The sequence below is a fragment of the Tachypleus tridentatus genome, unplaced genomic scaffold (assembly GCF_004210375.1).
Source record: "Tachypleus tridentatus isolate NWPU-2018 unplaced genomic scaffold, ASM421037v1 Hic_cluster_2, whole genome shotgun sequence".
Classification (NCBI taxonomy): domain Eukaryota; kingdom Metazoa; phylum Arthropoda; class Merostomata; order Xiphosura; family Limulidae; genus Tachypleus; species Tachypleus tridentatus.
In genome coordinates, this window is record NW_027467782.1 from 22,283,227 (window position 1) to 22,306,606 (window position 23,380).

General features: G+C 29.5%; 1 long non-coding RNA gene across 13 annotated transcripts; it reads left to right on the forward strand.

The window, feature by feature from the left end:
• Window positions 1-295: 295 nt before the first annotated feature.
• LOC143243396 (uncharacterized) lies at window positions 296-20,495 on the forward strand. Of its 13 annotated transcripts, none has more exons than XR_013024453.1 (5): window positions 299-613; window positions 2,830-2,905; window positions 3,844-3,977; window positions 6,270-6,388; window positions 13,686-18,012. It is a non-coding gene; the product is annotated as an uncharacterized LOC143243396 (long non-coding RNA). The 13 variants fall into 13 exon arrangements; XR_013024455.1 differs by lacking the exon at window positions 13,686-18,012 and adding an exon at window positions 20,480-20,495 and having other exon boundaries at window positions 301-613; XR_013024451.1 differs by having other exon boundaries at window positions 301-613; window positions 13,837-14,135.
• Window positions 20,496-23,380: the final 2,885 nt, after the last annotated feature.

Consider the following 23,380-nt stretch of genomic DNA (forward strand, 5'->3'; position numbering starts at 1 on the left):
TCATTAATATTAACTTAATTATATTTCGAAATTATATTTTCACAAGAAAACTCAGCACTTACAAATTAATCTAAACCTAACAAGATTTAGGCTTTACTTTGGCCAATTAATTTGGCCAATGGTGGTAATAACGAATTTCATCACAATACATGAAAAATTAAATTTTTTCTCACCTAATATAATTGAAATATTATTCAGGTATTTGAAAATATAGTAAGGTTCTAATGTGTAAAATATTAAAATTATATTTATCAATATTAATCTCGCAAACTTGTTTTTCACTGTGAATCTCAGTATAAATGAGATGGAGGTTTCACTCGTAACTTAGTTTATTAACGGTTTTCCAGAATTTTTCATATTTTGAATCAATATTCGTTCACGTGTCTACAACAATTTATCTGTGTGACGTAATCAAAACAGTACAAGAGATCGCAAGACATGTAAAAGTAATGCGAGAAAGGGTTCAAATCTGATAAAACAAATGTCTATAACAAAAAGGATTTTATTATTTCCAACTTTTAGGACATCACAAAGTGTTATCAGGCACTTTAAACTTATATCGCAAAAATGCTTTGATGTTAAAATAATCCAAAAACCTCGAAGCAGTATGTACGTAAGTAAATTAGCATTTTATATTCTAACCCTAAACGATTCAGGCTAAATCTCTTTTCTCTATAACACGGTTTAATGCAGCATCATTGCTATAGTTATTTTTTGAATTAAGTGTGGACTGTATAAATCGTTTGTAAAATTCTATCTCAATACAGTTGGTATGGGTATTAAAACTATAGAAGTAGAGAACAACGTTGTGACCTTTTTAGGTCATCTTTAGGTTAAAGAGTTTGCAACTATATGAATCATTACAATTATAAAGTACAATGTATCAGTTGAAAGAGTATATCCTTGCTTTTTTGTTTTTCAACAAAGACAACTTTGACCTTTGTGTGGAAAACTTGTAATTATAAGAGATTGAAGAAAATTACGTTTTGAACGGATTTAAGAATAATACTTTTATTGTACTTTGTGATGATGTAAGTAGGTTTATGTGTGAAATACAATCAGTAAGTTGAGATAAACAAAACATCTGAAATTTAGAATGTGATTTAATACTAATCAGAAAAATGATTGTTCTTTAGCAGAAAAGAATGATCGTGTGAAGTGTTAAAATGTAAACATGTGTTATGCTCATTTTCATGTAAGATTGTTGTTGTTATTCAAGAGAAAAACTTGTAAATATATACAAATTAAACATTAAAAATTTCTTGCTTTCTGTTTATTTCCTGGGAAAAAAGTATGTGCTGCTGGATGTAACAAATTTTGAAATAAACGTAGATTATTATACATTTTCTAACACTGGGATATTTATTTTATGTACATGGTAAACTGTTAAGTGATTTACTAATATATGGGTCACAATCTTTAAATTTGTTATCATTACTCTACCAGCAGTACATATGACTCTGAATAATGGACAGAAAAATATATTTAATAATCTGGTAACTGAATGTATAATATTTTATATGAAAAGATATCCAAGACTTTTTAATTCGTACTGTCAGGGTTACTATAATAAAATTTAATTTCTTTCTTACTCTAAAAAAATTAATCAGAAAGAAAATGAAGTGATTGAAAGATGAGTTTTCTTATGACTGTAGAGAAGAAGTTAAGGTTGTTACTGTTTGTTTGTTTTTTAAGACTGTTATGTTATTATCATTTCAATATATTCCTGAAAAAAATGTACATCTTGCTTCTGGATATTATCTTCATTTGAAATGAATTTATCCTATCTTAATAGAGTAAACAGGCTTATCTTTATTTGCTTCTAGAGTTTCTCTTTTTGTAAATTAAATCAAATAATGGGGACTGCAAGGTAGGGGAAAGTATGAAAAACATCCCCAGAGTCCTCCTCAGCTTTCAAACTTAAAACTTTAGAGTTTGACAAGTTGGAAGGAAACCAGCTCTTTCCTCTTTTCCGATAAATGAGGGGGCTTTTGATAAGCATGTAGAGCAACTAAATAGAAAATGGATTGGTGGACAATTTAAATCACATGTTATTGAGAGAGTACCACTCTAGAAGAGCACAGTGGCAAACATCACTGAAACCAGGAAGATTCTCTTGTTTTGATCAAGGAAGTTTTGCAAGGTATTTCAATCAATTAATGAACAGCACAAAAGAAATATCTTGAAAACTAGAATTTTCCAATCAATTCAAGCACTAATAAAACAGTCTATAATACATTACATAAAAACCCGCAATTTGAAGTTGTATAGGCTTCTAATAAGTTTCATGAGTAAACAATATTTTGAAATACAGTTCATTTTCTAAAGTATATTTGAAAAAGTGTGAACATTTATCAGTTTGAAAACAATTATATAAAGTTAATGTGAATTTTAACTTGAAATTTTATTCTAGAAAATAGTAATTAAGGTACTTTGTAAGTTTTCTACATGAGAAACAGTCTTGATGAGGCTATAAAAAAGGTGAATGATAAACATGAGTGTCTGATGAAAAAGGTTGAAGAGCATTTGAGAGAAAATTTAAATGTACGTATGTAAAACATTTTGTAGAATTGAATATTATCTGTGAAACATCTTCTAATTGTATATAATTTTATATGTTAAGAAAGTGTTATTAAGGCATTTAGTATAAACTTATTGAGATTTAATATACCAATTTTGTTAACAATTAAACCCATTCATTGAATAATTGTTTGATAAACATGCCAGTTGCATAATATAAATAAATGAAGGTTATTAAAATGGAAGATTTAATTTGCTAATGTAGTAACTTGTGGTAAAATCATTTTATCTGTATTTGTTTATTACCAGGTTCTAATGTGACATTGTAAGAAAAGCTGGAAAAATTAGTTGGAAAAAGAAAGAGAAAAGATAGTCATCAAAAATGGTAATTAAAGTTGTAAAGGTATTGTTATTTTTAAATTTTCTATAAAACCTCTTGTTCCACAACTTTGTGGTAACTGTGATTTACAATGTGTCTTTTAAAAATAACAACAGTATAAAAAATGTTCTAGTACAATGAAATTATGCAAACTGTAGGGTTAGTCCTTATCCAACCTTTCTACCCTGAGTATATTATCAGCACTAGCTCACAAATAATACAGAATGTATCTATTTATATTGTTGACAGGATATATTTAATGAATGATACACAACAAGTTTTGATTTTCAATATCCAAAATGATTCATGTATCATCTTTTATGCATTGACAGTTCCAGGTCAGTCTTGATATTGATAGGATGTGCAACAAATTCTTGTTTTTATAAGTGTTTTTATTTATGTCTTTTGCAACTTTCCAGATGTTACTTCCTATGATTCATGAATTCCTTTAGATATGTCTTTTCATATTTTGGAAAATTATAGCACAGAAAAGGAGTGAAAGAATATACTAAATTTTTTTTTTGTTGAAAATCCAAAGATTGCTGGGTTTTTTTTTATCATTTATTGTTGCAACGTTTTTATGTTACCACTAAATTACAGCCTCTGTTAACCACAATATAACCAAAATTATGTTCAAAGTGGCATATAGTGTCAATCAATCAATTAGTGAATCTGTTTTACTCTTTCATAGATGTTTTAAAAATGTCTTTATATCTTGCACATTAATGTGAAACAAGGGAATGATGTCAGCAAATTTTACTTTTGAAAAATCTTGGATGGCTGAATTATTGATAGAGGTTTTATATTGAAAGTTAGATAGACAATAAGGAAAATGGACTTTGGTTATATTTTATGATGTTTGTTATTACATTACATTTCCATTTGCTTTGTCTTTTAGAACATTTATGATGATGCAATCTCACAAAGACATTTGTATTTTGCAGATGAGGAGGTACCCCATCTTCTGGTATTTATACACAGTCTGCAGGAAATTTTAACAAGATATGATGTTGGTGATAACAAAGGTTTTTATGAAAACCAATAACATTTGTGTTGCAATGATGCTATCAACAGTGAGGTATTATGTGTTTGATTTATAACATTCAACCATTTATTCAAAATATTTTCGGATAGTACAACATTGGTTAGTTTTAAATGTGTACACTTAATTAAACAGTTCTAACTTGAAAGAATTTTTGCATATTTTATCAAGATCTAAACACCAAATTACTAATTTAGAGAAGTCTTTTAGTTAGTGTTAATATTTCTACTTGACGCAAGTAAAGTTTCAATTTTGTATAATATACTTTTGTTTATTGTGTAGATTTGTCATCTAAAAACTAATTTATATATATATATAAAGTTTTAATCAAGTATTTGTGGATGTAATTTTACATGTGCATGAAATTTAAACAAAATTTATTTCTTGGTCTTGTAATAAATCAATATACCTACCAAAATTGTAATCAGCCTACACCTGTGGTGTTAATGTAATAAATATCTTAAACATGTGAATGTGAAAATTATCTGATGCATGATTTTAATATATTATAAGTTTTAAACTTAAAACACTAACATTGTATTGGAATAACATTAGTGTTTAATGGATATTAACAATAGGGTTTAATATGGTGCAAATAAAGTGTAAATATGTTTTCAAAATGAACACTTGTTTTCATAGGGCAGTTGTGGGAAGGCAGTTACTCTTAATTTTCTTGAATTTGAAATTAAACCACCCAAACATTTCTACATGTTAAAACTCCTAACATCCACCATTACAAAAAAGTTATGAAATAGAACTAAACGAAACTACAGATCCTATCTCATAAGATCTTTTAACTTTGCTCTCCCTATCAGCTGTAGGGGACTTTTATTGTGATGATCAGTCTCATTATTTGTTGGTAAGAGAGTAACCCAAGACTTGGTGGTGGGTGGTGATGACTAGGTGTCTTTTGTTGTTTAATTAGGGATGACTAGTACATATTTAGCAGGTGACTTTGCAAATAGTTGCACTAGAAAATAATATTGTAACTATATTTTTAGATTATTAAGACTGGTTAAGATGCAAGGGTTTCCCCTGAGTGGTAGAAGTAGGTTTTGTCTGTTATAACAGTTGTTATCAAAGTTTTTACAGCTATGAAACTTGAGACCAGTGGTTCAAACTGGTGTATAAATAAACTGAGACACCCAAAGTAGTTTTACTTTATTCTTTGTTTCATGTGTGGGTTACAATATGGACATTATTAAACCCATTATCAGGCATGAGCCCACTACTGGTAGTAAGAAGTCAGTTTCATTGTTTTGAGGAAATTCATTCCATTATTTGTGTAAATTTATAGTAACAATAAATAAAGTAAAAATAATAATCATTTAACGGACCTAACTAACAACAGTACAAGTTATGTAAATATAATAAATGTTATAAAGAACATGTTTATTTCTGTTTGATGTTTTTCCTACTAATTTCTTCAATACTGAAGTAGAAATGAAAGTATCTTATTGCAGTCTTCATTGGTTGGTTCTTTTGAACAGTAGTAACAGGATAAAATTTGTAATGCATTAGAAGGTGTTTAATGTAAATAAGAAATAAAATGTTCATACATGTATATGCTATCACTTTGGTACCTTGGGTAGAGTAGAAAGTTGCATCTTTGCTAACATCAGTTTTTGTATGTATAAATTTGTTTATAATGTTTATTAATTTCTTTACAGTAAATAGGATAATTGTTTATGCAATTTTTCTGGATTTGTCTCTTACATTTACCTCTATAATTAATTATCTTTAGTTTTAGGCATTTCATATTCCATTTGATGCTTTTTATCTTGCTCGTGCAATGGTAGATAATCTTTTATGAGTCTGAACTTGGAAACTTTAAACATCAGTAAAATTTAAATTCTCAAATTTAGTAGTTTACAAACTTTCTTTATGTAGCACAAACATTTATGTTTTTATACATTGTATTAGACTACATCATGTTTAACTATACCCAATATCAGCTTGATCATATTATTAAAATAGCATATGTGTGTAAATTACAATTGTTGAAAATGTTTTTTTCAATTCACATTAAGAGTATCATTTACTCAGTGATGTCGAGAAACCCACTTGTTGAGAAATTTATATGCAAAAACAGCTCGTTTGGGTTGAGATAATATTTTGCATTGAAAAGCAAACAACCTTTGTGAACCTGACGATGACCGAAGAAGGTCGAAACGTTGTTCGCTCTTCTATGTAAAATATTTTCTCAACCCAAAGGAGCCATTTTTGCATATAAAAGTATCATTTACTTTTTAAACAAACAAAAGTTAGATGTTTCTTAAATACTAGACTATACATTTTTGTGTACATGTTGGTTATTTTTTAATCTAGTGAAAATCTACTTGAGAACTATTTGGACTAGCCATCCCTTATTTTGAAGTGACAAACTAGAGATAAAATCAGTATCACTTAGCTCCAACTTTTGACTGTCTCTTACCATTGGAAAGGAGGTGAGTTTAGATGAATAAGTTTACATCACGGATGAATAACAACATCCACAACACCACCTTACCAATAAGATGCATTAAAATCATTGTATGACATGACTCTAATTATAGAGATCATAGGTGTTTTGCAATAGTGCTTTGTATTTAAAGCTCTTCATATTTTATATTTACAATAGAAAGAGAACTTATGCATTCATTATTATGGCTTAGTGCAACTTTCAGTTGATATGCATTTCATCTTTTGCAATTGTTATATTTTTTTATATCTGTAGATTTACAGTACAAGAAACCTGATTTCAAAAGGGTGGTGTTAGATGTTTGAATATATTTTATATTTATATTATATAATATATTCAAACATCTAACATTGCCCTGTACATTCCAACACTCGGTTACACAACCCCTTTCAAACATGTGGTCAGCTTCCGGTCAGTTACCTTCCTTTCTTTGTGAACCTAACGATGACCAAAGAAGGTTGAAATGTTGTTCCCTCCTCTATGTAAAATATTTTCTCAACTCAAACGAGCCATTTTTACATATATTTTTCTCTACAAGTGGGTTTTCTCGACATTACTGAATACTATTTTAGATTTATTGTTAACTTTTCATATAGAAATGGTTCAGAGGGTAAAAATTGGGGAACACATAGTTACCAGTTATCATTGCTGTATTAGGTTCAGCATTTTACTGAATATGAAAATAAGAAATAATAGTATTTAAGTTAAAATTTCAAAACACATTTTGAACAACAAGAATTATCTGTTCTGAATTGAGCAGCTGAGCAAATGGAGGGGGAGGGAATTTATAAACTTTTTTCCGTACGCAAATATATAATTCTTAAAGAAAGAAAAGAGTAACCACAGGTAAAAACACAGGTTGCCTTAGAAAGGATATGAGATAGAATTCAAGAAAAGCATAAGAAATTTAAAGTTGTTAGTAGTGTAGAAAATCAACAAGAAAGTTAGTCAAACAGGAAATAAGGACATCCAAAAATATATGTGAAAAAATCAACTGAATGAATTATTAATAAGTAATTTAAAAGTACATTAGGAGTAAAACATATTAGGATGGAGATAGGTCTCTTGAGAATGACAAAAGAAGACTTGGATCTGATAATCATGAATTGGCTAGGTTATTATGTTTTTTTTGTTTTTTTTAGTGTTTCAGAATAAACACTTAATCAGTGTTCTTCATCTGAACAATTGATAGATAAAACTGAAGTTGAAGAAGATAATTGCATAAATTCTGAGCTTGTTAAAATTAAGAAGTTAAGGCTCATGGGCAAGATAATATTTCCCTCAGGGTTTTGAAGAATTGGATGTCTGAGCCATTTGGTACTATTGTTTTTGTAAGTTCTTGACTAGTCAACAAGGATTAATGAATTCAAATTACCTAATATCATTCATATCTTCAAGGGAAGTGATAGCAGTTATACCAGTATTTATAGGCTTATTAATCTCACTTAAATTGTGGAAAAGTTTTTGAAAGTCTGAAAGAAGATGCTTTCTGAAGTAATTTAACAAAGTTTAAAATTTTATTGAAAAGTCAACTCTAGGGGGAAATATTGCCCTAGGAATCTTTTAACATTCTTTGAAAAGGTCATTGCTTATGTAGATGAGGGTAGAAGTACAGATTTGTTATATCTGGATTCTTGAAAATCATTTGACAAGGTGACACATAAAATGCTGGAAAAATTCTTTGACTGTGAATAATAAGTTAATTGAGAAGAAAAGAGGTTAGATATTAGAAGTGGAGTATCTCAGGGCTCAGTCTTGGGATCTTTGCTTCTTTTTTATTTACAACAAGATACAAATGAAGGAACACAATAAATTACTTTTAATATTATAGATATACTAAAATGTATTGCTAACTGTGAAGAGAATGCTACTGCTTTACAAATGGATTTATCATGTAGAGAGTTCTAGAACTAAATGGCAAATTGGCTTAAATTATAACAAATGTAAGATAATGCATATGGTTTACCAGAATTTAATCTATATGTACAAGTTGGATGATAATCACTTTAACAATGTCATAAAAGAAGTGTTCTTAGTGAAATAGTTGATTGGTCCCTAAAACTAAAGCAGTGTGCTGTTGCTAGTGGTATAGAGGAAAGAGATTTTCAGGTTATGTCTTCAGAAATATTGAACACAAGTCTAAAGAAGTTACAATTTCTTTGTATAGGTTATGGTTAGGCTGCATTTGGAATATTTTGTTCAGTCTTGGCCTCATTACTTCAAGAAAGACCTTGAATTGTTGGAAGGGATTCAGAAGAGGGTTATAAGTGTGGTATCTGGGATGGTTGTCTTATAAGAAGGGATAAAAACTATCCTATTGTTTTCACTTGAAAAAAGAGAAACATTTGGATTAAATCTGATGGCAGTGTTCAAGATTGTAATAGGAATTAATAGTTTTGATGCATTTTTTTTTCATATTTAACAGTTAAAGTACAAGAACTAGGGGACAAAATTATAAATTTTGGCAGGGTAGGAGTCATCTTCAGTTAAGTCCAATTTTATTTTTCATAGAGGATGGTTGGTCTTGGCTATGGGTTACCTTCTGGTGTTCTGGATACAGTAAATATAAGCCAGTTTAAAAAAAAAAGCTTTAAGTGTTGTTTTATGTATTTGTTTATTGATAAATAGTTTTAGTTTATTTTAGACAACAGAACTGAGATGTTTTTGTTGTTTTCTAATTTCAAACAAAGCTACACATCTGTGCTAGTTGTTTATAATTTAACAGTATATACTAGATAAAAGGCAGCTAGTTATCACCACACTCCACTAATTCTTGGGCTACTCTTTTATTGATAAATAGTGAGATTTACTGTCACATTATAATGCTCACACATAAAATTGTGCACATATTTCATGTAATGGGATTTGAACCCTCATTCCTTAAATCATGAGTTGAGTGTCAAACCACATGGCCATGTTGGCCCTAAGTGAAGATAAACCAATAGGTTTCATACTGTCTCAAAACATGTTTATTTCTGAGAGTAACAATACAAACTGAAAAATAATATGCCTCTCAATAGATCTGTGTAATATTCTACAGTATAATGTTTGGATGGTTTACGGTTTATTTCTGAGAAAATGATTGAGAAACAATTACAGTTGTGTTAGAAAATATAATGAGATTAGTAATAATATATTATGCAATTATAATGGCTTTCCAGTATATTTTTCTGTACTTCCACTGTGCTGTCTTCCTTTTATTAATGCTCATGAAGTTCTGAAAACAAGTTGAGTTTGTCCTTTAGGTCTAAAACTAGAAACCAACCAGCTACCAATCTTCCAAACAAATGAACAACATTAGTTGACAATTTGAATAGCCAACTGCCACTTTACTATTCACATCCAGAATAACCAATGGAGAGACAACAGTTTGACATTCAAAAAGTTAATAGTCATTCCTCGATTGCCATCTATCTCTGCATATCCCACATTAGTTGTATTTTTTAGTAGATAAACATTCAGTAAGGCCACTTTGTATTGTTTTGGAGATAAAACTTGTACTTGCATCTAGATCATTGAAATAACCACATCCTGAGTTACTTATGTTTAATAAGTTATTTTATATTATCAACACTTACTTTTTCACATACCTCAGTTTTCGTACAGTTTCTAGTGAAATATAAAATTATTCTTCAACATGTCTAATTGAGAAGTGTTCAGTAGACAATACTACTATTTTTTTTACTTGTATGAAATGTACAGTTTATGTCGTGGAAGCCAAAACTGCACTCGCTACTTTGTATAGTACATTTCCTGATACTTCTGTGACTTTGTATAGTGACAGATGATAATAGTGGAAACTTTCAGTTCAGGACTATACATTGGGTCATTTAATTTTTATTATAATAGTCTGGGAACAAGCCAGTCATACTTTTCTTTTTATACCAATTATTTCTATAATTATTTTGAATATATTATCTTTTAATATAACATAACCCACACCATTATAATATGAAATCATTATAGAATTCAAATTTGAGTATGATCTATTCATCTAGGACATTGAAAATAAGTTAAGAAAAACACAACACAACAATTACTTTATTTAAAGATGTTAAATAGTGATGAATAATTATTGTAATACAAAACTAGCTTCTACACTAACAATTTGGCCATTGTCTTCGTAGAATAAACACACAGTGTTTGTTCCACGGTAGTCATAAGTTACTTCTACCTGTTTAAAACTTCAGTTAAAATGTATACCAACAATTTATGTTTGAGGAGGCTAATAATATAGTGTGTAATATGTCATTCCTGTCTATCAATAGAGTTATGTCAACGTTATTTTAGCAATAAATACTTCTTTATTTATCATTATTAAGTACTAATGAACACTCATTCAGATATTTAAAGAAGTTTTTGTTTGTTTATAGTTAAGCATATAGCTACACAATGGGCTATCTGCATTTTACTTGCCACAAACACTGAAACAAGGTTTTAAAATAATGTAATGTGTTTCAGTACAATGAGGGATGTGTTGGTCCATTACAGCTTTCTCATTATCTAAGCCAAACTTAGACTATTAAATGAGTAAATTAACAAATTTAAAACTAGCACTTTTCATTCACATATCTATCAAGCTTTAGTTTAAAAACTCAATCAAATTTACTTCCTCTGCAACATCTGAAGGCAACCCATTCAATAAGCCAATGATTCTATTTGAAATATAAATTATCTTGATTGAAACACTGCTTCTATCTTCCCTAAATCTCTACTTGTCCCCCTCCCAAGTTCTATAATTATTTTGTTAAGTGTGAAAAATGTTGATCCATGAACATTATCAATTCTTTTTAAAATCTGAAACACTTCAATTAGACCCCCTTTAACTTTTTCTAAGACAAAATATTTTTAAGGAAATAAATCTCTCCTTGTGTGACAGCCCTCCATTACAGGAATAATTCTTTGAAGCCATCAGAACAAGTTGGTGTATTTCCAGAAGTACACAAAACTCCAAATGTGGTATAATTAGTGACCAAAACAATGAAGTTATAAATTTCAGATCAGTATTCAACATTTCTTTAGATACAACCTAAAGTTCTATTTGCCCTATCCCTAGCAATAGCACAGTGCTTGAATGGTTTTAGAGATTGATCAGCTAGTTACACCAAGATCCTTATCTTTCATGACACTATTAAGGTTATTCCTATCCAAATTATACTTAATTGGAATTATGATAACACAAAAAATTGCATTTATCATACTTAAAACCCTACTGCCGTCTATCTACTATTTCAGGTGTGGAATACTGCTTAATTATTCCTTAGTGAAAATAAACTATTCAAAATTTAGTAATGCAATCAGCAGATCCTAACTTTCCTTTATCATCCCACTAGGGTCTCACCCACATTTTAACCTTTTTCTTTACCCCTTATTGTAACTAGATCCTTAGCATTAATATTTAATTTTTACCTAAACTTTTTCAAAACATTCATTTTGATGCCCTAAGTTTCCTTATTTTTTTATACCATAACAATTTAAATATCTTAAATTTATTATGCTTTTCTTTAATTTTTCTTGCTCTTTATGACTCAATCTGGTTTTTATTTGCAAGCTACCCTTTTCTTTAAGGAATATTTAAAGAAGAATCTCATCTAATCAGTATCTGCAAATAACCCAGATGGATTCAATCTCCTTGCTATTACTTTTTGATATCATCAATTTCAACAGGATGCAAATTAAATTTCACGTATAAAACCACTCCTCCTTTTGTTCTTTATCAACAACCTGTAAACCTGCATTTTAGAGAAATTTCTGTCATCAACATCATCTATGTGCAAGTTATTCTAGTTACATCAAAATTGTCCATTCCTGTTTGTGCTGTCATCATTTATTTTATATTTCTAGCACCACAGTAGTAACAATTAAACCTACCCTTATAACCACTTGTATCAATTCATGCATTAACTCTAAAGATGTTATTAAAATAACCAAATTTTATTTTTATTTTCTTATCTATCTTACTCTATTTGTGCTGTTGATTTTATTTTCTAGCATAACAAACCACAATTTATAATATTGCTTGCTATGTTTCTTGACCTAGAAACATTATTTTAATGTATTAGACAAGCTTTTTGTTGTTGTTGTTGCAATGCATCTTGTGATTTGAATTGTTACCTTATATCCTGTTGTTTATCAAATGTCTCGCACTTATAGAAAGTTTAAGTGATTTAGCTAAAAATATGTAGAGACAGTCCAAATACATTTAATACAAAGGCAGAGATGCCAACTATTTCAAATGACTGAGTGATTGTAGACAGAGCCCTTTCAGAGTTTTAGTCCTTTTAGATTTGCCAGAAACAAGACAACCTGGTGAAAGAGGCCTCTTTTTTTTTTCCATCTTGTGAATGATCACATTGGTGTTTCTATGCTGCTTAGAAAACGAGAAATACCCATCTATGCGAGCACTAATTGGCTAACAAGCACTGATGGCGTAACTATGGATTCCCCCACGTACCCAATATAGAGAAGCACCGCACTCAAACTATTGGTAGACGGAGATACAAATATTTTTTATTATTTCAAGCACAAACATGATTATTGCAAGTAGCCATTTGGACTGTCTTTTATTTATTATCAAAATTTATTTGTATCTAACTAGAAATTTTCTTTTCACCCCTTTCAAGCCCTGGGGAAATAATTTATCACTTTATTGTATAGGCTTATATCATATATAATAATTTGGGAGTTTCAACAAGTCGTAATATTTGTCTGTATGAGTGTATAGTTGTAATGAATACACCAAAATCATAATGGTTGGCATCTCTCCAAAGGGAGCTTAGTTTTGAAACAAAATACTTGTTGCTTTTAGGTTGACATTAAACCCATTAACGTTAGTTCAATGAAAAAAATGTGATGCCATTTACTTCAAAACTTTTACTACATTGTCAATGAGCAAGGACAAATTGTTTATTTTTCTCACTGCTGAAAGTAAAGGTTGACACTGATTTAGTAATAACCTGGGCTCCAGAGGAATTCATGTTACTGTTTTGTTTTTAAACTTATGCCTTGTAAATATTTTAGTGTGATTTAGATTGCATTATGCTCCCACTCATGTCATGAAATAGCACTGTTAATGAACAAAACCAGTTTTGTGTTGTTTACATTATTCTATCGTATATTGTTATTAATTTATTTCAACTTGACAAACACGTTAAAACACAGTTTACAGTTCTCCAATTCAAAATTTTAATAGTTAGTTCTCTTAAATAGATAAATACATAACACCAATACACATATTCAGTAAAACACACTTAACTCACTCATCTTGTTTGTCAATCAATAAGAACAAAGCTACACAAAGGGATATCTTTGATCTGCTCACCCAACAAAGCTTGAAGAACCCAGATAGAAAAACTGTCAACAAATTTCACAGATTCCTTCCATTCTTCATCCATGCTATGGTTACAGGACAAATGTTTTGCTGAAAACTTTCAGATTCATAAGCTGAAGAACCATTCTAGGAAGACCGTTTCCATTGATTTCCCACCATCTAAGACGAACAACTATGCCTAATGTATGATAACAGAAAGCAATGTTGAAGCATCTTATTTTAAGCCCTCAGGATTTTCTTTGGGTACAGCTGTTTTCCTCCACAACAATGTTTTGTTGTAGAATCTCAAGGTACCATTGCATACAGACAGAACTTTTCCATTTTTCATTGGCATGATTGAAAATTCTTAAACTATTGTAAAGAATTTTGTAATTTTAAGACATGTAACAAATCCTTGAATTTATCCTGATTTTGTTGTGTCTTCATTCTTAAGTATTTCTTGCCTTCAACAGGAATATTAATGTCAGCTTTGCAGGATATCATTACCATAAAAAAATCTTATTGATAAATTTAAAAAATCAAACCACATGTAATAAAATTTGTATGCCATTCACTTTTCATTATATTCCTTATTTAGTTATGAAATTAATATTGTTGTTATTTAACCTATCCATTTAGTTTGGACTTTTTCTTAAAACATAATGTGGTATTTCCATTTTACATCTTAGCATCATATAGAGACAATCACAGGTTGAACTACACATTTGTTGTGATAATTATTAATCATCAAAATTTGTAAAAATGCACTCCTTGCACCTTACAAATCTTTGTTTGATTCTTGTTTGGGTAATGTTTATTTTTGGTGTTCTAACTGAATGGATTCACTAACCACAACTTGAAATGCAAAATATAATAAAGTTAGGAAGAAAATCTTAATTAAAAAGACAGTAAAAAGTTTCTTCAGCCAGTGTGGTCTCACTCAAGTAATAATGTTAAAATAAAGATATCAGATTTAAAATACTATTTGACATAATTATGGTTAAGGAATTTATCATAAGAATTAATATAAAATTAAGATGTGTTAGTAATTTTTTCTTAGTTTATTAATTATTTTATTTCCTTTAACATTATTTACAATGTGTATGATTTTAAAATTTTCTATGTGATATTGTTAGTGGTGGGTGATAACGAAGTTGCCTTCCCTCTGGGATTTTACCACTAAATTGGGGACAGCTAGTGCAGATAGTACTCATTTTTTTAAATAAAAATCATGTCAATTATTTGAAATAAAAAGAAATAGCTTCTTTTTTTAAGATAAGCAGGAACTTACACTATTTGTGTACTCACCACAAATATTGAAGTCTGGTTTTGTCCTTTGACTTATCGCTCTGCCACTAGATCTGAAAATACTATCAAATATTGTTTAACGTGTAAAACAGAAAATGTTTGAGCTTTGAATCTTTTATTGCTTTTATACACAATAGTGTGATCTTGGCAATTTCTGAGCAGTGGTAATACATAAACTCCACTGTTTATTTGAAAAAGAAACTTAGTTTTGCTACGATACTAAAGTTCTTATTACAGCTGAGAAACATCTAACCTTAATTTGTGTTGGATGTTGAATCTGCTACATTCCCCAATCATAACAGTGAATTCAAAATAACAAAAATCTTCTCTCATGTTCTGCTGATATCATTTCCTAAAATTATATTTACTGACAATGTATGAGTGGTTTTCATCATTTGTTTGTATGTTTCATAATGGAAGTGTTGTTATTGCATCAGTTCTACATGTGGAAGAAGTTTTAGTTGGTAAAAGATGTCTTGGCCTTACTTCCTGTGTGTTGTAAAACAAATGTTACTGTTGCAAATATACAAATAGCTAACTTCTAATTTTGCATCTGTCATAAACTTACTGTAACTCTCACTAAGTCTGTGATAAACTGGTTCTTCTCCCATTCTTGGAAGGGTATTTTATTAATTGTTTCCAGAACAAACTGTACTGTCATCCTTCATATGGTGCTGTTGCAGTGCCTATAAACAGGGACCAACTATTTATTTAATATACCTTTCATGAACATATGGTGCTCAACTAGTCTTATACAAGGTAACTCTTTATGGCTGAAGTTTCTTTCCAAACAAATATATCCTGAGATATCTTTGTGTACATAAGTGACAGAGGAATTTTTAGGCCTCATTCAACTTGAATGCAAATGTGTCAAAGGAAATTAACAGAAAAAAGAACAACATTTTGTGATAAGGAAGGAATAAGATATACCTAAGTTGAATGCTATTGTTATCATCCTGTGTTTTGTTTTCATATCCATTATATTAAACAGATAAGCTTGTTCTTACTTTAACAATTTAAAATATTACTGAAAAGTAAACTGATGTGTATCTTCAGCCTTGGCAAGTTACCCTATTCCAACTTTTCAGGGAAAATATTGGCCACCGTATTGTTCAAGGCTTCTTCAGTCCTACATATTTTCAGTTCACAAAAAGTTATTAAGTCCTGAGTAGTGACATTGATAAAAATCCATCACAGTTTGACCAATGTAATATTACAACTATCTCTTTCCAAACCTGTGTAGACAAGTTAATTTGCTGTAGTGTACTACTTTTAGCAATAATGGAAAGTAAAAAGTCTTGGAATACTATTAATGAAATTAATTTTGTATCAATACTGCTGACAGATATCAACAAAGCTGTTTCAGTCAATCATAGTTAACTGTTACCAGTATCATGAACAATATGAGACAACAGTGTTTCACAGATTTTTTCATGAACCAACTGGATCAAACTTGGGCACTTCTAATTCCATTCCAAACATAATTTCTGAGCTAAGTACCTTAGAATTCAATGAGTGGTTAGCAGAGATAAATCCAGGCTTTGAAGAAAAGGAAATAGAACCCCTTGGAAAGTGTTTCAGATTGTCATTTACAAAATTAATTGCTGTATATAGACTTTCTAGACAACTTTGAGCACCATATTACATCAGATCTGAACCCTTTAATCTGGTGCTCAAAAACCATCACATGGAGTTCTTCCAAATGTGAAAGGCTTCAGCATCATGAATCTCATAATAATGGAAACAGATTCTAAGCTGTTAATCAACCATGTGATAAATCTCAATTTCATTAAACTTCAGTTTCTGATTGAAAACTAGAAACCAGACGACTGTGATGTCTTTACAACTTTCAGCTAATATTCCTGAAATGTGTTTTATTGTATTAGCAATGTGATAAATACAAACAATACCAACACTTTTCAAACATGTTCCCCCACTTCTATACTGAACACTACACCAAGGGTTAGTGATATGTTTACTGACTTGTAATGGCAAAATCTGGGGTTTCATTTCTTGCAGTTGACAGAGTACATTAAAACCATTGTATATTTCTACTCTAAAACTAATAAACACTGAAAAATATCGTTCATCAACTCTAATTACATGAATCATGTCATTTCACTGTTATATCTTCACAATTATTTGCAATTCGTTAACAACATATAATTAAAGTTACAACATAAAGTAGCAATATAATGCTTTGCATACAACTTGTTATGCAAATGAATTATAAAATAATTAGATACGAACCAGTTGTCTTCTACCAAGTAAACCAAAATATCTTTTCCAGATTCCTTTACAAATTCGTAGGGCTTCTTTATGGTTAAAAAAGGCTTAATCTCAACAGAAGGAAATTTCATCTTCTTCTGTGTAATCTGATTATGTTTTAGATAACATTTCTTAAATAGTTTGACAGAAAAGTTTTGTGTATAATTTCAAGGAATGTTAGAACCTTGTCAATGTTAATGAACTGCAATTTGGATCAAGATAATCATTAATTATAATGAATTCTATCATAGATGAATATTTTAGCTGTAATAGCACTTTAATATGAATGATGAAAAATGCCTAACAACACACTATTCAGTTGTTAAGATAATTCATTTAAATTTGTTCTTTGAAATCACGATAAAGTAGAGCATGTTGCTAAGTGTTTCACATATATTTCTATAACCCAAATATATATATAAGCCATGAACCTACAACAATATTGTACATTCAAATTACATTTATTACTTTAGAGAAAGAACTTCAGAGATTTTAAAATATAGTAACTTACAATTTTACCAAGTTTTCCATCTTTCTATTTTCCTGAAGAGGATGTAACCAATGAAAGGATTATTTTCTGTAACAAAAATTGATTGTTGTTTTAAGGTTATAAGCACAATAAATATTAAAACAATAATGACTTCATTCTTTTATTTGTAAAGACTGTATTTCCAATATATAAAATTTATATTTAAATATGAAAAATAAAGTTGTACCATATGTTATTGTCTGTCATTCAGTGTTAATTTCTATAAAATCTACAATAGCCAACAGATAAATAGCAATTACTCCAGTAAATATCACTAAAGCACTGTCTTGACATCCTCTGACAACTCAGTGGCAAACATAAGATTTTGATATCCATAGTTGGTTGAGCACGTATAGCTCATTCTATAGTTTTGCTTTTAACAGAAAAAAACAACAAAAAAACACTGTAAATCAATTTTGTTTAATAATGTGTGAAAAAAATTATAAAATCTTATTTTTATTTACCCAAAAGTATACAGCAAGTAGACCCTAAGTGTAAAAATATTATAGGTTCATAATATTAAATTACCAGAAAGTTTTCATTATATGAGATTAGAAGTGTCCGAGTTCAGATTACCAACAAACGTGCTGACCCTCAAATATGGAGCAAACTAGCAGTCACTCATTTTAACACATGTATGTAAATTAAGTATAAATATATTGCCATCATCTGCATTACAGCCAATATAAATTCAAATAAAAAATAAATTATTTCTCTATTAGTTTACTAGCATTAGATACTTTTCACCTAAATATTTATCTTGCATATTTAAATATTTTGGGAATTTATGTTGAAAAAGAGCCATTCAGTAAAATAACATGTTTAAATGTGGTCATTATTGTAATGTAAATCATAAACTGACCAATGAAATTAAATTTATATTTCAATATGCCCCATCATTATCTAGTGTATAAAGCATTTGCTTCAAATTCTGTGACTTTTAAATCTTTTTTTAATACAAGGTTAAAGGTAGATACTCTACAAATGTAAACATATTGTAGCTTTGTTTTGTATACTGACAAATTGTATCAGTGAATGCAGGAAATATAGTTAAACAGTACAAATTTGATGGAGGAAGCCAAATCAAACCTTACAGTTAGTAATTTGGAATTTTATGAGTTATTCTATCCAGACAAATAAGCTTGAAACCATATTATGACATTTATAACTTTATTTTGTATGCAATTTTGGATTAATTATCACAAAAATTTTCAAAAGGGATGGACAAGATTAATACTGAAAATTCAGGAAATATTAGTAAAAAAGGAGAGATATCTGCAGGAAAACTAACTGAAGTGAAACCATTGAGTTACTTCAATATATATACAATCAAAGAATAATTTCTAAAGCATATTTCATGAGTGCTTTCCAATTAAACAACCTACCTAAAGCCAGAATACTTTGATTATCACGAGACAGAACTATTGCATTCAGGTTTGTAATATCTCCAACATCAGTTTCCATACATTTATTATTATTAATTATTATTAACACAGGTTAAAAGAGTTGGAGATGCTGAAACTTACTTCTCCAGATCTTCAGCAACTGTAAATTAAAATACATAAATGATCCATGGAGATATAGAAATTGACATATTTGCTAACCAAGGTTTTCTGCTTCATCCATATTAAATGTTTCAAAGTGTATTTTAACAAAGCAATCGTAACAGGTTCAGAATGTCCAAGATGTAAAACATCACACATACATGTACTACTTTCTTAAAATTATATGCTTAATTTAAATTTATAATTTATTGTTATACTAGAGGTACAAAAATAATTCTGATAAAAGTAACTTCAAACATTTTAACAGAATGATTGAAAATGAATTAATTTAAAATGTGCCATTTAGAACTGAAGTAATAATATGGGCAGTTGTCATAAACTTTATCCTAATGGTAATCACAATAAAAAAAAGAAAGCTAATATATAACTAAACTATCAATGAGCTACTATTTCTAATAATATTAAATCTCCATTTTCATGTTGTATGAATAATGATAAAATTTGAGCAAGTATTTGTTTTTCTCAAAAAATGTATAAAGAAATAACATTTAATAAAAATTACAACAGAATTTATAAAGTTAACATAATTTGAAAGTAGTCCTTGAATAAATACTTCTGCAAAAACATTTTAACTAGTCTCCTGATGAACTACAAAGTTACTGAACTATTTGTGTTTGTTGATCTTTCTCTCATACTCCTATACTTATTAGCAAGCGAAGCTCAAAACTAGTTTCTAATTATTACTGTTTTTTTCATTATTCCAACAGTCAATTAATAGAAATTTCAATTTGTGATATATCGTGAACCTGACAATGACCAAAGAAGGTAAAAACATTGTTTGCTCCTCTACCCATACCCGCCATATTTATGTATATAATTTTCAATTACACAGATTATCAGGAAACTGATCAGAATTACCATTTCCAAGTATTTCACCTATCCAGATAATCAAAATGTCATAAAACTTGCTCACTCTTTGTAATGACAAAGCCACTCAGGCCATTAGCCAATATCACTAATTTTGAACTACTGACTAGATCCCACAACCAAACCTTTTTTCTGTTCAACTACTTACTAGAACAAAAACAACTGGTTTTTAATATATTTGATTAATGTAGCTCTCAATTGATTAATTATCAAATAATGGCAATCCCTCAGATCTAGTGAGAAAACATGTATGAGAAAATTGAGTTCCAAGAGAGAAGAGTATGACAGATATTTCCTGTATAAAAGGGATGTGGTACAAATCTTTAATACAGGTTGTGGTAGAGGTAAGAATTTATCTGAATTTCATTTTGTAATAAATATTTTAATCGTTGATATAAGAAATGCCCTATATCATAGCTTTTGAGCAAGAATTCCCATATGCCCTAAAGTGAGAAAACAAGAGAAAAATATCTAAGGACATGTAAAAGGCTATTGAAATACATCAGTGTTAAGTGACCAATAGTTGGTCCCAAAATAATGTACTAGGTTGCATAAAACCTAAAACACGAGGGAACTTGCAAGTAGTTGTTTCTTCAGAGTTGCATCTATGTTGAAGACAAATACTGTAAAATATTTATGGTGTACTCTCAGGGCACCATCTTACAAAATAAAAAGATTTTAAAACACATACAAAATTGGAGGTTTAACTGATTACAATACATCTATACATTTCCTACTGTTCTTGTGCAAAACAAAAACCATCTTAATCTGAAGTGTTAAGTATCAATATTTTAATCATAATCTTTCATTATTTAGATTTGATTGGCCCTGAAACTCAGCTAAAAGACTGACTTGAACATACATCTTACATTTGTTCCTGCACACCTGTATCTTTAGTCATGTTCCAAAACTAACTTGAAACTGATCTTAAACTTGCCATACTATACAATAGCCTAGTTTGAAATTGTTTAGTACACATTTCAAATGTCATGTATCTAATGTCACAGTTTGTAAAACATAATTAACTTCATGAATATACTTTAAAATTTTGACACAGATCCAATCTATGCAACTAATAACAGCCAAATTATGATAGATTTGAATTCATATCAATGGAACTAAATGCTAAAATAACCATAATAAAATCCTTTTTTACAATTTTAGAAGCTTTAAATCAACATACAGTGACTAATTTTGAATACACAACATGTTTCTAAATACAAAAGTACACTGATAAGACCAGGATGGTATTATAAGCATAACTTTATTTTAAAGTTTAGAGAAACCTCTAAATGTTATAAGCACTATAATTCTAAAGTTGATTCAGTTCAATAAGAAGAAAGAAAACGTGAAAAAAATAGTAAATGATAGTTAAGTCTGATTACATCAGTTGTGATAAAAAACAGTCACATGTCCAAAGCAGCATACACACTTGAATTTGTTTCAGGGTAAAAAGTATCAAGACAGCTATTAATCAGCTTCTAAGTATCTTGTACATTCTTCTTTAACAAATACATTAAAAATGGGGAAAAAATACATAGTTCAAGTGGGTTGGAAAATATTACTTTTATGTAATTGTGACAACTTTATACACTAAGTACCTACTTCATAAAGATCTCCATAAACATATACACATACATTTGAGAAATGCTATTTATTGATAACTGCAAAACAGATGTGAAATGCAGGTAATTACTTGTCCCTATAAATGTCAGTACTGAAGAAAGTAGAAAGCAACAAGAATTTTCCTGATTTCACATTCAACACTGCATGATTCCCAGAAACTTTTTTATTTCACTGGGTTTTCACAAAGATGTATCATTTGAGTTTATGCAGAGTAGAAAAGAAAGAGACAAAAATTTCCACCAATGGCTGCAAGAAAAGACAAATTAAGAAGCAGCTAAAACCAAATTCTTCAACAACAGCCAGAATTTTATTATGTCCAATCATACCACACCAATGACATTACAACAAACAGCAACCCATCAAAACTGTTTATGCTAATAAAATAATTTAAAAAATTCATGCTTGAAACACAATTCTGGACAACAAATGATTGGAAATAGATGACATGGTCTGATGTACAACATTTTATCTGTCTTATATTAATGTTAGAATAAAATTATGAAAAACATGAAGAGATATACAATAGTCTTGCATGTGTTTTTCTGACAGTGCATGTATTAGAAGTTGTGTAATTGTGTGGAAAACTCCTTGTGATAGTCAGAGTGTACCTGAACTTGTCCACTTTGTGTCACTGAATCTCCATACTCATAAACAAGAGTTCTTTGAAGACAATAATTTAACAATTGAATCCATTTTACTGCTTGAAACTGATTTTTAAAAGATGACTAGACAAATTACCAGATCTCGCAACACTGATCATCACATTTACTATCATATTCCTTTATTGACATCAATGGGGCAATATTTTATATTAAACTCCTACCCCTAATAATGTTAATCATCTTAGTCAAATGTCACATCCAAAAGAAATTGAGACAGTACCCTAGCCAACATATTATTCTAACAGCTCTTCTCTGAACCTTCTCCAACCATTCAATATCTTTGTTCAGGAATGGAGCACAAAACTGTGTACAGTATTCTAAATAAGGCCTTAAGAATGATTTATACAGTTAAACAATATCTCTTATCATATATTCAATATTTCTACAGATGCTACCCAAAATTCTATCAGCCTTACTGCTGACTACAATACACTGTTTAAATGACTTCAGTGATTTTGTGATTACAACACCAAGATCTTTTCTTCAACCACAGTTTTAATGAAAATCTACATGCATCATCTTAATTTTGAATAGTTAAACATTATCTGTTACATACTGACTCAATTAATTAAATTATCTAAATCTTCCAATAAATCTGCAGCACCTTTGATAAAGGTAGCCAACCCAAAAATATTAATATTATCTGTAAACAATTATTAGTCTTTCCAGAATCAATATCATTAATACCAGTCATAAACAGCAGAGGACCCAGCACATAGCCTAGAAGCACATCACTTGTAACTACCACACAGCCAGACCTAACTCTGTTTATAACTATTTTCTACTTTCCACACACATGACAGTTTTATTTCCAGTTTAATAACATTTTCCTCACACCCACAGA